Raw genomic sequence first — 12,304 nt, 5'->3', positions numbered from 1 at the left:
CCGCCGGCCGGGGGCGGAGGTTGTGGGCGGTGGCGGCTGTGGCGGGGGCGCGCGCGCTCTCGCTCTCGCGCTCCGGTTCGCGCTCTCGCGCCGGGGCTGAGGCGGCGGCGGCGGCTGAGGCGGCGCGGGGGGAGGGTCGGGAGGGGGGGTGGTTGTGGGGGATGGACCGGGTGCGGCGGCCGCAGTGGAAGGAGCAGGCGCTTGAGCTCGAGCGACGGCGCTGGCGGAGACGCCGGCTGCTCCTCCCCTCCCCGCCGGTGAGTGAGCGCCCCCGCCCCGGACGCTGGCGGCGGTCGCGGCCCCCTCACGGCCCTCCGCGGTGGGTGGGGACAGTCGTGAGGGAGCGTGGCCCGGCGGCGCAGCGGACGCGGGCCTGGCCTCCCGCTCGCGGCCTGTCGGGGCTGGGACCTGCCGTCGCCCCCGTTCGAGGTTGAAGCCCCGGGCCTAGGACTCGACCCCCAGCATCCCACGGGGCCTCTTTCCTTTCCCGGCTCATTCCGCTGTCATTTTGACCTGGGGTTCCCCTCCAGCCCCTCGCCTCGTTCCCTTCCCGGCATCCCAGGGCCGAGGTGAGGGAGGGGCGTGTGAGAAGTCGGGCCGAGGCCCGAGGGACTGTTTAGGAGCCGGTTCCCGTCGGGATCTGGGGTTTTAGGAGCCCTCGATCGCCATGGCGTCCCAGAAGTTAGCCACCAGGACTCAGCCATTTCCACCTGAAACCAGTTTTGCACCTTTTGTTTTGATTTTAAACTGTCTTTCGAGGGGAGGAGGGAGCCCGGCGTACTGGGGAGAATATGTGGTGGGAGGTGGGATGTAAGAAGGAGCTGGCTGGGCTTGGTCTCGGCCTCAGGATGCCCACTGTTAACCCCTGTAGGATAGGGGAAAGAGGTGCAGCGAGTTGCACCTTCCCTAAAGGGCCAGAGATTTGTTTATAGCTTGCGAATCTCTGCTTTTTCAGCCTCGGTAAAGGGGTATCATTTGTGGTTGGTTTGGTTCGTCCCTTAACAACATTCTTGGTGAGGAATCCCCAGGTGAATCTGCCACGGAGTGAAGCAGCCCACTTGAGCTGTTGGCTCCCCCCGGCCCCCCCAACGCCCGTTGGCTTTTGTGACACGTTACACGTTAGTGTTGGTAGAGCCTAGCCGTCAGAGGTACCTGTACCATAAGCATCTCTATGAAAGGTGTGAATTCCTAAATTAGCTTATTCTGTTCTTAAAAAAAAAAAACCCAGGGCATAAATATCAGATAGCTGCTTTAAAATAAAACAAAACTTTGATTTGTTCCAGGAGGTAGATACATTTTTTTTCTCTGTATATTAGGAGATTGAAACTCAAATTGTGAGTAGGTGGTAGTTTTACTAGTGTCATGTGACAAAACGATGCTTATAGATGGGATTTTAACTTAATAACCTTGTCCTCTACCAACAGAGTTGGCTTGTATTTTTTTGCAATCACACACCCACTCTCTGGCTAGTGTAGAAAGATTAAAAAGCTGCTTCTGGTCTGTGGGTGGTAACCTTTTAATTTCTAAAGAGTTTTGAGCTGCTTATAGATTGCTGATCAGCAGCATAGGAAAATTTTAGACGTTAAAAATTCATTAGCATGTGATGTAGATCTGTTATAATTATGAGCATTGATTAAGATTTGGTATGGTGTAGGTGCTGTGTACTTTGTATAAGAATGAGATTTCTCAGAGCATTTGCATCTTAAGATAAACAGAAGCACAGACCGCTGACAGTGTTGTGACACCTTGCAGAAGGACTCTTTTATGAGCACAAAAGACCTGTAGTCTACAATTTGATGAAGAACCCCAGTGCCCTAGACTAGTTGGTGACCAACCACCATTACTTTAAACTGGGCCTTCTTGATAGTAGAATATTTCCCCTTTTCTGCAAGACTGCTTATGCCTCTCATAAATGTGCAGAACATATAATGGCTCAGGGCTTAGGTTTAAGCTCCTCAGAGTGGCATTTATGGATCATTCATTAATTCATCAAATGTTTATTGAGCCCTTACTTTGTTCCAGGATGTTTTCTAAGTACTGGGCTACATTGTTGGGACAAAACAGACAAGGCCTCTTCCCTAATTAAGCTTTATTCTGTATGTATGGGAATGAGGAATATACAACAAACAAGCAAATAGGATCATTTCAGATAATGATATAAATCAGTGGTTAGTAAGCTTTTTTTGGTAAAGGACCAGAAAGTACAGTACATATCAGGGTTTTTGGGCCATATGATCTCTTTTGCAACTACTCAATTCTGTTTTAGTACAAAAGCAGCCACAGACAGTACGTGAACAAATATGTTTATATTCCAGTTAAACTTGGGACACTGAAATTTGAATTTCATAAAATTTTCACATGTCACAGAATATTAATGAGTTTTTAAAAATATTTTCCCCTAGCCGTTTAAAAATGTAAAACCATTCTTAGCCATATAAAATGGGGCAAGGTGGATTTGGCCTATAGATTATAGTCTGGCCTTTTATAGAAAATGTTTGCTGACCCCTAATATGAATTATGAAGAAAATAAAACAAGCTGATGTGACAAGTGAATGACTGAAAGGTGGGTGGAGGGTTACTTAGTGAGAGGAGGCCTCATTAAGGAGAAGGTATTTGAGTTGTGACCTGAAAAATGGTAGCGCTTTCCTGGTAAATGAAACAGTGAGTGCAAAGGTCTGCAGGTGCAGATGAACTGCTCTTGTTTTCCAGTGTCGAACTTCCCCACATAACATGTCATTCTTACATTTTATGTAAATACATTTTATGTCTTTGTTAGAATGTTGTTCTTCATGTAATAGGATGGTACCTTTCCGTCTCCTCTTCCTGATCCTGCCTTACAGTACCCATGGAGTAAGACTGCAGTGGAGTTGCACCTCATCCCAGGGTTAGGTCCTCAAGTTAGTGCATGAGGCAAAAATCATGTAAGATGAAAACTCTTCTGGAAAATTCCATAAATTGCTCAAAAAGTATGGTCTGCATGTTTTTGTATGTATAGTTGTATAAAATTCTTACGAATATGAAAGGCTGAGAGCCACAGAGCTTGGCTGAAGGAAAGAGCAAGAGGAAATAAATTATTATATAGATATCTGGGCCTTCAGACTGTTTGGCTTTTTAAAACTGCTCTGGAGTCCCTATCAGAGAGTGGGGGATGGTATAGAATTTTGGTATGTTCCTGTTTCCATGCAGGGTTTAATTCTATTTTTATGTTAAGCCTCTATTACATTAATACATGCTCATAGATGTGTTGTGAATATTAAACAAGATAATGTATTTGAAAGAGCCCGGCACTTAAGATAGTCAGTAAACATTTGCAGAATTAGAATCTGATTTTTACTTCTTTGGGCTCACATACATACTGTCCTTTGAAAAGTTGTAGAGAACTTAGCCACCTGCTTCCTGTCTTTCCATATTGGCATTTCCTGTTGTGGCTCCACTGAACAGCTGTCACTCTCTTTGTCCTTGAGCATTGGTCACATTTTGCCAGAGGTTGGCTTGTAAGTTAAATGGGTATAGATGTAACTCTGTTAGTTCTGCCACATGACCCTTAAAGTGTTTGAGCACTGCTATTATGTCTCCTATTTAAGTCTTCACTTTTCAGAGCTGAATGTTTTTATTTTTCTTTTTTTTAAAGATATTATGGAGAGAGATGGGGTCTCATATGTTGCCTAGCAAACTCCTGGCCTCAAGTGATCCCCCTTGCCTTGGCCTCCAAAAGTGCTGGGTTTATAAGCATGAGCCACCATGCCTCAGCCATTTTAATTTCTGTTAGCTTTTTCTCATTTCTTCACCCTTCTGGTGGTTCTTGTAAGTGAGCTTAGTTTATTCTTTTTTTTTTTTTAACTTTGCTACTCTGAAGTACATTTTAAGGTACAAATTCAAGTTTTATCTCCTTGACCAAATCTTTCCTGATAATTTTAGACCTTCTTTATATTCTTAATATACTTTTATCTTTACTCTTCAATTTAATTTTTTCTTATTTTTGTATTTTATACTAGTTTCATGAACATTTGTCTTCACTCTGCGACAACAAGCTTCTTGAAGGCAAAGACCATATTTTAAGTATCTTTTGTGTCCTAGATGCACTGAGTAAAATTCCAGGGATGCCGTTGATCATAAATTTGTTATAATTTTTAAAAATAGACTTTAAAATTTAGATTTACAGAAACATTGCAAAGATAGTGCAGAGTTCCTGACTGTCCTACACTGTTTCCCATATTATTAATGTCTTACATTCCTGTGATCATTTGTCAGTATTAATAAACCAGTATTGATACATTATCACAGACACCATACTTTATCAGGTTTCCACAGGTTTTTTCCTTAATGTTCTTTCACTATCCCAGGATCCCATCCACAATACCACATTACATTTAGTAATTATGTCTCCTCAGCTCCTCTTGGTTGTGACAATTTCTCAGACTTTCCCTGTATTTAATGACCTTGGCAGTTTTGAAGATTACTGGTCAGGTTCTCCTTCTGTCAACAAGACTGGAGTGCAGTGGAACGATCTCATCTCACTGCAGCCTCAACACTCTGGGGTCAAGTGATCCTCTGACCTCAATGTCCGGAGTAGCTGGGCCCAGAGATGTGTGCCATCATGCTCTGCTAATTTTTGTACTTTTTGTAGAGATGGGGTTTTACCATGGTGCCCAGGCTGGTCTCGAACTCCTAGAACCAAGCAATCCACCCTCCTCAGCTTCCTAAAGTGCTGGGATTACAGGCATGAGCCACTGTGCCCAGCCATGGTCAGGTATTTTTATAGAACATTCTTTGGGATTTATCTGATGTTTTTATTGTGGTTAGGCCAAGAATGTAATATGCTTTTGGAAGGAAGACCACAGGGCTAAAGTGTCATTCTCATCACATATTAGGGATGTATACTACCAGTGTGACTTATCAGTGTTGATGTTAACCCTGCTTATCTGGCTTGAGGCAGAGTTTGTTTTCTGCAAAGTTACTCTTTCCTCCTCTCTTTTCTGCTGTACTCTGGAAAATCATCACTATGTACAGCCCACACTTAGTGGTGATGAGTTATGTTCTACCTCCTTAAGGGTGGTGTATCTACTTAAATTTCATTGCTAAATTATTTCAGCTTTGGCCATTGGGAGCTCTTTAAGTTGGCTCCTGTATCCTTTCTCTTTGACATATCTCCATCATTGTGTGTGTACTTTCTTCCTTTCTGGCAACATAAGATGCTCTTAAGGTTCATCTTGTATATTTTCTGCTCCAGTCCTGTAATCAGTCATTTCTCAAGGAGCCCTGGTACCTTTTATTGAAGAATGGTGTTACAAACCAAGATCTGGGTGATAGGTGTGCTTGTTGGTACTGAAGTGTTGTTGCTTCTAGGCCCTCTCAAGTGACGGAGGAAGGAGATATATGTGTACATATTAACCTGTGTATATACACATGTCTATATATGTTTCTATATGTAACTGTGTCTTTATTAAGCTAAACATGACTTCGTGATGTCTCCAACTCTAATTCATTACCACATGTATCATTCTAACCTTACCTTGCTTATATGTAACCTCCTGCTTCATCAGTGAAAAACCTGCCTCCCACCATCTGCCAGAATTAATTATTCCATTCCAGCATACACGTATAGTGGTTTCAGAACTGTTAATCTGTATACCTGTGGGAAACTAGTTTATCAACTAGAGACTTACAGATAGTTCTTTTTGCCTTTAGTTTTATAGACAGCACTCATTTCTAATGTTTTTTAGGTCAGCAGCTTTCCCTACTTACTTCCTGAAGTCGTCTCGTGTATTTGTAATAGATTTAGATTTTGTTACATTCTGCATTTTTTGCTGAGCTACCTTTATCTCCTAATTATTTAAGAATTTGCACACATTAAAGTTTATTTTTTGTGATATAAATTTCTATGGGTTTTGACAGCTTCTAGTATTTTATGTTTAACATTACAGTATCATACAGATTAGTTCCACAGCTCTAGAAAGTTTGTCTCTCACTGATTTACTTCCCTCACACCAGCCTCTGGCAACCTCACTGATCTTTTACCTGTCTCTATAGTTTTGCCTTTTTTAGAATGTCAATATATTATATTTTAAAAAGTGTTTTTGAGTGGTCTTTTTTTTAATGCTCACAGTATTTTGTTAAGGAGTGGAGATACAGGTACAAGATAAATAACATTTAGAAGTTCTTTTTTGTTGTTTTTTTTTTTTTTTTTTTTGAGAGACGGAGTCTTGCTCTGTTGCCAGGTTGGAGTGCAGTGGCACGATATTGGCTCACTGCAGCCTCCACCTCCCGGGTTCAAGTGATTCTTCTGCCTCAGCCTCCTGAGTATCTGGGACTACAGGCTCATGCCACCATGCCCAGCTAATTTTTGTATTTTTAATAGAGACGGGATTTCCCCACGTTGGCCAGGGTGGTCTCGATCTCTTAACCTCATGATCCGCCCTCCTTGGCCTCCCAAAGTGCTGGGATTACAGGCATGAGCCAGTGCACCTAGCCCAGTATTTTTTTTTTCTTAAGGTAAAATTCCTATAAAATACGATTTATGATTTGAAATATGTAGTTAACCATTTTAAATCTACGGTTAAGTGGCTTTTAGTTCATTCACAGTGTAACATGTGCAGCCACCACCGCTGTCAAACTCTAGAACATTTTCATCACCCCAGAAAGAAACCCCATACCTATTAAGCAGTCCCTCTCTTTGTTCCCTGGCAACCACAGTCTGATTTTTGTCCTATGGGTTTGCCTATTCTAAACATGTCACATAAATGGAATCATATAATACCTGGCCTTTTGGGGGTTTTTTTGTTTATTTTATTTTATTTGAGACGGAGTCTCACTCTGTCTCCCAGGCTGGAGTGCAGTGGTGTGATCTCAGCTCACTGCAACCTCTGCCTCCCGGGTTCCAGGGATTCTCCCGCCTCAGCCTCCTGAGTAGCTGAGATTACAGGTGCACACACCACACCTGGCTAATTTTTTTTTTTTTTTTTTTTTGTAGAAACGGTTTCACCATGTTGGCCAGGCTGGTCTTGAACTCCTGACCTCAAGTGATTGGTCCGCCTCAGCCTCCCAAAGTGCTGGGATTACAGGTGTGAGCCATTGCACCCGGCTTGCCCTTTTGTTTTTAGCTTCTTTCACTTAACAGTGTTTTATTCATCCATGTTGTAGCAAGTATCAGTACTTCATTCCTCTCTTATGGCATAGTAATATTCCACTGTATGGATACACCACGTTTTGTGTACCTGTTCATCAGTAGGCTGTTCTGAATAATGCCACTTTTTTGCTATTATGAATAATGCTGTCTTGAATATTCTTGTATAAGCTTTTGTTTGAACATACGTTTTCAATTCTCTTGAGTATGTAACCACTGTATTTCTTTTGATAAGTTTATTATCATATCAAGTAGAAAGCTTTCCAATGGCTTGACTTTGGATAAAGTGCTGAAAGAATGCTACTTTCTCCTGGAATATGGTATTCCTTAGTGAATACTGAAATCACATAATTTTCTTGTTGTCTTTATAGAATAAAAAATTTTGGTCCAGATAGGGTAACAGTAGGTAGCCTTCCTCTAGAAATCTGTCAGAAGAACATCCTGAGTTATGTGAACCATTCAGTTATCTGTCTGAGAGCAGCAAGTGGTCTCTCACTGTGCAGTTGGGTTATGAGGTCTGCTAGTGGTCTCAAGCAGTCTCCGAGTATATGAATTGCATTTAACATTATGTATTCAAGCCGGGCACAGTGGCTCACCCCTGTAATCCCAGCACTTTGGGAGGCTGAGGTGGGTGGATCACGAGGTCAAGAGATCGAGACCATCCTGGCCAACATGGTGAAACCCTGTCTCTACTAAAAATACAAAAATTAGCCGGCCGTGGTCGTGGGCGCCTGTAATCCCAGCTACTCGGGAGGCTGAGGCAGGAGAATTGCTTGAACCCAGGAGGCGGAGGTTGCAGTGAGCCGAGATTGCGCCACTGCACTCCAGCCTGGTGACAGAGTGAGACTCTGTCTCAAAAAACAAACAAACAAAAACTATTATGTATTCAGAGGGGTAGTAGGCAGGATTCCCATTCTGTAATCTATTTGGCATCAGTGATGTTACAGAGATTTTATTCTGACTAACCACATTCCCTCAGGTTTGAACTATAATAGAATAGCATCAAATATTGTTTTCCTTTTTTCTATTTTTTGAGATGAAGTCTCTCTGTCTCACCCAAGCTGGAGTGCAGTGGCACGATCTCAGCTCACTGCAACCTCTGCTTCCTGGGTTCAAGCAATTCTCCTGCCTCAGCCTCCCGAGTAGCTGGGATTACAGGCACCCGCCATCATGCCTGGCTAATTTTTGTGTTTTTGTAGAGACAGGGTTTCACCATGTTGGTCAGGCCGGTCTTGAACTCCTGACCTCAGGTGATCCTTTTTCAACTTCAACACCTGACCCCAAAGCTTTGTTTTGCAGTGATTGCTTTGACACCTTTGCTTTGACAAATTCATTTTCCTCAGGAAGACTTGGCAAAAGTTTTCTTCTTTTGCCAGTTTGGGGCAACCTGACCAATTCATTGAAACATATTGTTATTTTTCAGATTTCTTGAAAACAAGGAACATTCTTTGCTGTAGCTTATTTATTTACTTATTTATGTAGAAACAGGGTCTCACTTTGTCACCCAGGCTGGAGTGCAGTGGTGCAATCAAAGCTCACTGCAGCCTGGACCTCCCGGGTTCAAGCAATCCTCCTTCCTCAGCTCCCCGAGTAGCTGGGACTGCAGGTGTGTCCCACCGTCTCTGGCTAATTTTTGCATTTTTTGTAGAGATGAGGTTTCGCCATGTTGCCCAGGCTGGTTTTGAATCCTGCGCTCAAGCAACCTGCCTGCCTCGGCCTCCCAAAGTGCTAGGATTACAGGTATGAGCCACCACGCCCTGCCTGCTGTATGTAGCTCATTTGTAAATGACTTTCGAGTTCCATTGAGACAGTGAAAAAAATCGATAAATTATATATTGACCACCATTTTTTTTTATCTCAAAGAATTTCTCTGTAGGCAAGCCCTTCAAAGATTTTGAAAACCACTGTTTGTGTAGTAGAATACTAAGCTGGAAACAAGGAGATTTTAGTTTTTATTTCTTCAAAAGACTCTGTTATCAGACAAATAGCTTGTACTTTAGAGCTTCATTTTATAAGGAAGAAATAATATTGACTGTGATTTGTAGGAAAGTGTGATGGGAACTGAGTTCTAATAATCAGGGTACTTTGAAGTTTGTGGAAGACAAGCATGTTGGAAGATATGTATAAATTCTTTTTTTATTTTATTTTGTAGAAATGGGGTTGCACTGTGTTGCCCAGGCTGGTCTCCAATTCCTGGGCTCAAGCGATCCTCCTGTCTCAGCCTCCCAAAGTACTGGGATTACAGGTGTGAGCCACCACGCCCAGCCTGAAAATTCTTGATATTGCTTTTTTCTTTATTTTAATAATGTAAATGATTCTGCTCATACTATTATAAAAGTCTTTGTCCAGTGTGTGTGTATATTTTGTTTATTCATATATTTTACCTTTTTTTGGTGCTCTTTGTTCTTTTGTATAGTTCTAGATTTCTGTGTGGTATGATTTTCCTTCTGATTGAAGGATTTCTAATGTTTCTTGTAGTGCACATTTGCTGACAATGAATCCTTTTAGTATTTGGACATCTGAAGACTTTAATTTGTTTTTAGTTTTCAAAACTGTTTTCACAGGATATGTAATTACTGTTGACGTTTCTTTATGATGCTGTTTCACCATCTTCTGGCCTGCATTGTATCCAATGAGAAATCTGCTTTCATTGGGTTTATTTTTCTGTATGTAATGTGTGGTTGTTTCCTTCTGGCTGCTTTTATTTTTCTTTCAAAAAATATATTTTTTCTTTTTTTAATTTAATTTTTTAATTTCTAAAATAAAATAAAATAGAGGTGAGGTTTCACCATCTTGTTTCACCATGTTGGTGAAACCAAGTTGGTCAGGCTTGTCTTGAACTCCTGGCCTCAAGTGATTGATCCCTCTTGGCTTCCCAAAGTGTTGGGATTACAAGTGTGAGCCACTGCTCCCAGCCCAAAAAATATATTTTTTTATTGTGGTAAAATACATATAATTAAAAATTTACCATTTTAACCATTTTTTGTTTGTGTGTTTTTGAGACAGCATCTCGCTCTGTCACCCAGGGTGGAGTGCAGTGGTGTAAACATGAATTACTGCAGCCTTGACCTCCTAGGTTCAAGTGATCCTTCCACTTCAGCCTCCTGAATAGCTGGGACCACAGGTGCCTGTCACCATTCCTGGCAAATTTTTACAATTTTTTGTAGAAATGGGGCCTCACCATGTTGCCCGGACTGATCTCAAACTCCTGGGGTCAAATAATCCTCCCATGTTGGTCTCCCAAAGTGCTGGGATTACAGGCGTGAGTCAACACACCTGGCACATTTTAACCTTATTGATTGATCGATTGTCTCGCTCTGTCACCCAGGGTAGAGTGCAGTGGTGCGATCTCAGCTCACTGCAACCTCCGCCTCCCGGGTTCAAGCGATTCTCCTGCCTCAGCCTCCCAAGTAGCTGGGATTACAGGCATGTGCCACCATACCTGGCTAATTTTGTGTGTGTGTGTGTGTGTGTGTGTGTTTTTAGTAGAGGCAGGGTTTCACCACGTTGGCCAGGCTGGTCTCGAACTCCTGACCTCAAGTGATCCGCCCACTTTGGCCTCCCAGAGTGCTGGGATTACAGGCGTAAACCACCACGCCTGGCTGATTTTAACCATTTTTAAGTGTGGTGTTCAGTAATGTTAAATACATTCATAATGTTGTGCAACCATCACTATCATCCATCTCCATTACTCCTTTCATCTTGCAAACTGAAAGTCTTTTAAACACTTAACTCCCCAGACCCCTTCCTCTGGCCTCTGGAAGCCACTATTCTACTGTCTTTGAATTTGACTACCCTAGGTACCTCATATAAGTGGAATCATACAGTACTTGTCTTTTTGTGACTGTCTCCTGTCACTTAATATAATGTCCTGAAGGTTCATCCGTGTTGTAGTATTTTTCAGAATGTTCTTTCTTTTTAAGACTGCATAGTATTCCATTGTATATGATGTACCACATTTTGCTTATCCATGCATCTGTTCATGGACATATGACACTTGAGTTGCTTCTCCTTTTTGGCTATCATGAATAATGCTGCTGTGAACATGACTGTGTTCATATGCTGTGAACATAAAGTGTGGCTCTTACAGACCACACTTTAAATCTTTTTTGCTATAAACCCAGAAGTGGAATTGCTGGATCATATGGTAATTCTATTTTCATTTTTTTAGGACTTCCATACTGTTTTCCCCAGTGGCTGTAGCATCGTACATTCCTATCAGCAGTGCACAAGGGTTCCACTTTCTCCATATCCTTGCCAGCACTTGTTGTTTTCTGTTTTTTTTTTTTTAATCATAGCTATCCTAATGGGTATGAGTGGTATCTGATTGTAGTTTTGATTTGCATTTCCCTAATTATTTGTGATATTGAGCATCTTTTTATGTGTTTATCAGCCATTCATGTATCTCCTTCGTAGAAATATCCTTTGCCCATTTTTATCAGGTTGTTTTTGTTTTGAGTTTTAAGAGTTCTCTGTATATTCTGGATGATAGATGATCTGTAAATATTTTCTCTCGTTCCATATTCCTCTGGCTCCTTTTAAGATTTTTCTTTATGTCTGGTTTCAAGGAATTTGATTTTGTTGTGCCCTGGTGGAGTATAAGCTTTCTTTTGAGTTTTTTGCTCTTGTTGTTAAGCTTTTTGAGTTTGTGGGTTTATACTTTTCATCAGATTTGGAACGTCTTTGGCTATTATTTCTCCAAATAGTCACACATCGCTCCTCGGATTCCAGTTACATATATATTATTAGGTTCTTGAAGTTGTCCCATACCTTACTGATGCTCTGCTCTTTTTCTTTGGTCTTATATTTTGGGTTTCATTTTGGATAGTTTTTATTGCCGTGTCTTTACATTCACTCGTCTTTCCTTCTGCTGTGTCTTGACTGCTGCTAGTTCCATCCAATGTATTTCATTTTATATATTCTGTTATTTGTGGTTTGATAGAAATGCAGTGATGTAGCAGGTATCAATAAATACTGCCTTAATTTGTTGCGAAAATATAACAGATTTCTTGTTCTGTATGTTAGCTAAAAAGGTATGCAGACCACCCTGTATGTCATATTAACATTTATGTCCCTTTGTTTTCATGTTAACTTTTAGTTTCTCTGCCAAAACCTACATATGTTTTTTTTATATGATTATTCTACATTTTCTGCTGAGAGTGGACATCTGCATTAGTAGTT

General features: G+C 41.5%; 1 protein-coding gene across 1 annotated transcript in view; it reads left to right on the top strand.

Moving 5' to 3' along the window:
• The first annotated feature begins 103 nt into the window (after positions 1–103).
• Positions 104–12,304, top strand: part of TMCC1 (transmembrane and coiled-coil domain family 1) — a 243,445-nt gene continuing 231,244 nt past the window's right edge. Inside the window, exon 1 of the mRNA XM_063704165.1 lies at positions 104–257. The gene's annotated coding sequence lies outside the window, so the exon portion shown is untranslated. The remainder of the gene's footprint in view (positions 258–12,304) is intronic.

This window comes from Gorilla gorilla, chromosome 2 (genome assembly GCF_029281585.2).
Source record: "Gorilla gorilla gorilla isolate KB3781 chromosome 2, NHGRI_mGorGor1-v2.1_pri, whole genome shotgun sequence".
NCBI classification, from domain to species: domain Eukaryota; kingdom Metazoa; phylum Chordata; class Mammalia; order Primates; family Hominidae; genus Gorilla; species Gorilla gorilla.
Note: the sequence above shows the minus strand (reverse complement) of the source record. Positions and strands in the feature narration are given on the sequence as shown.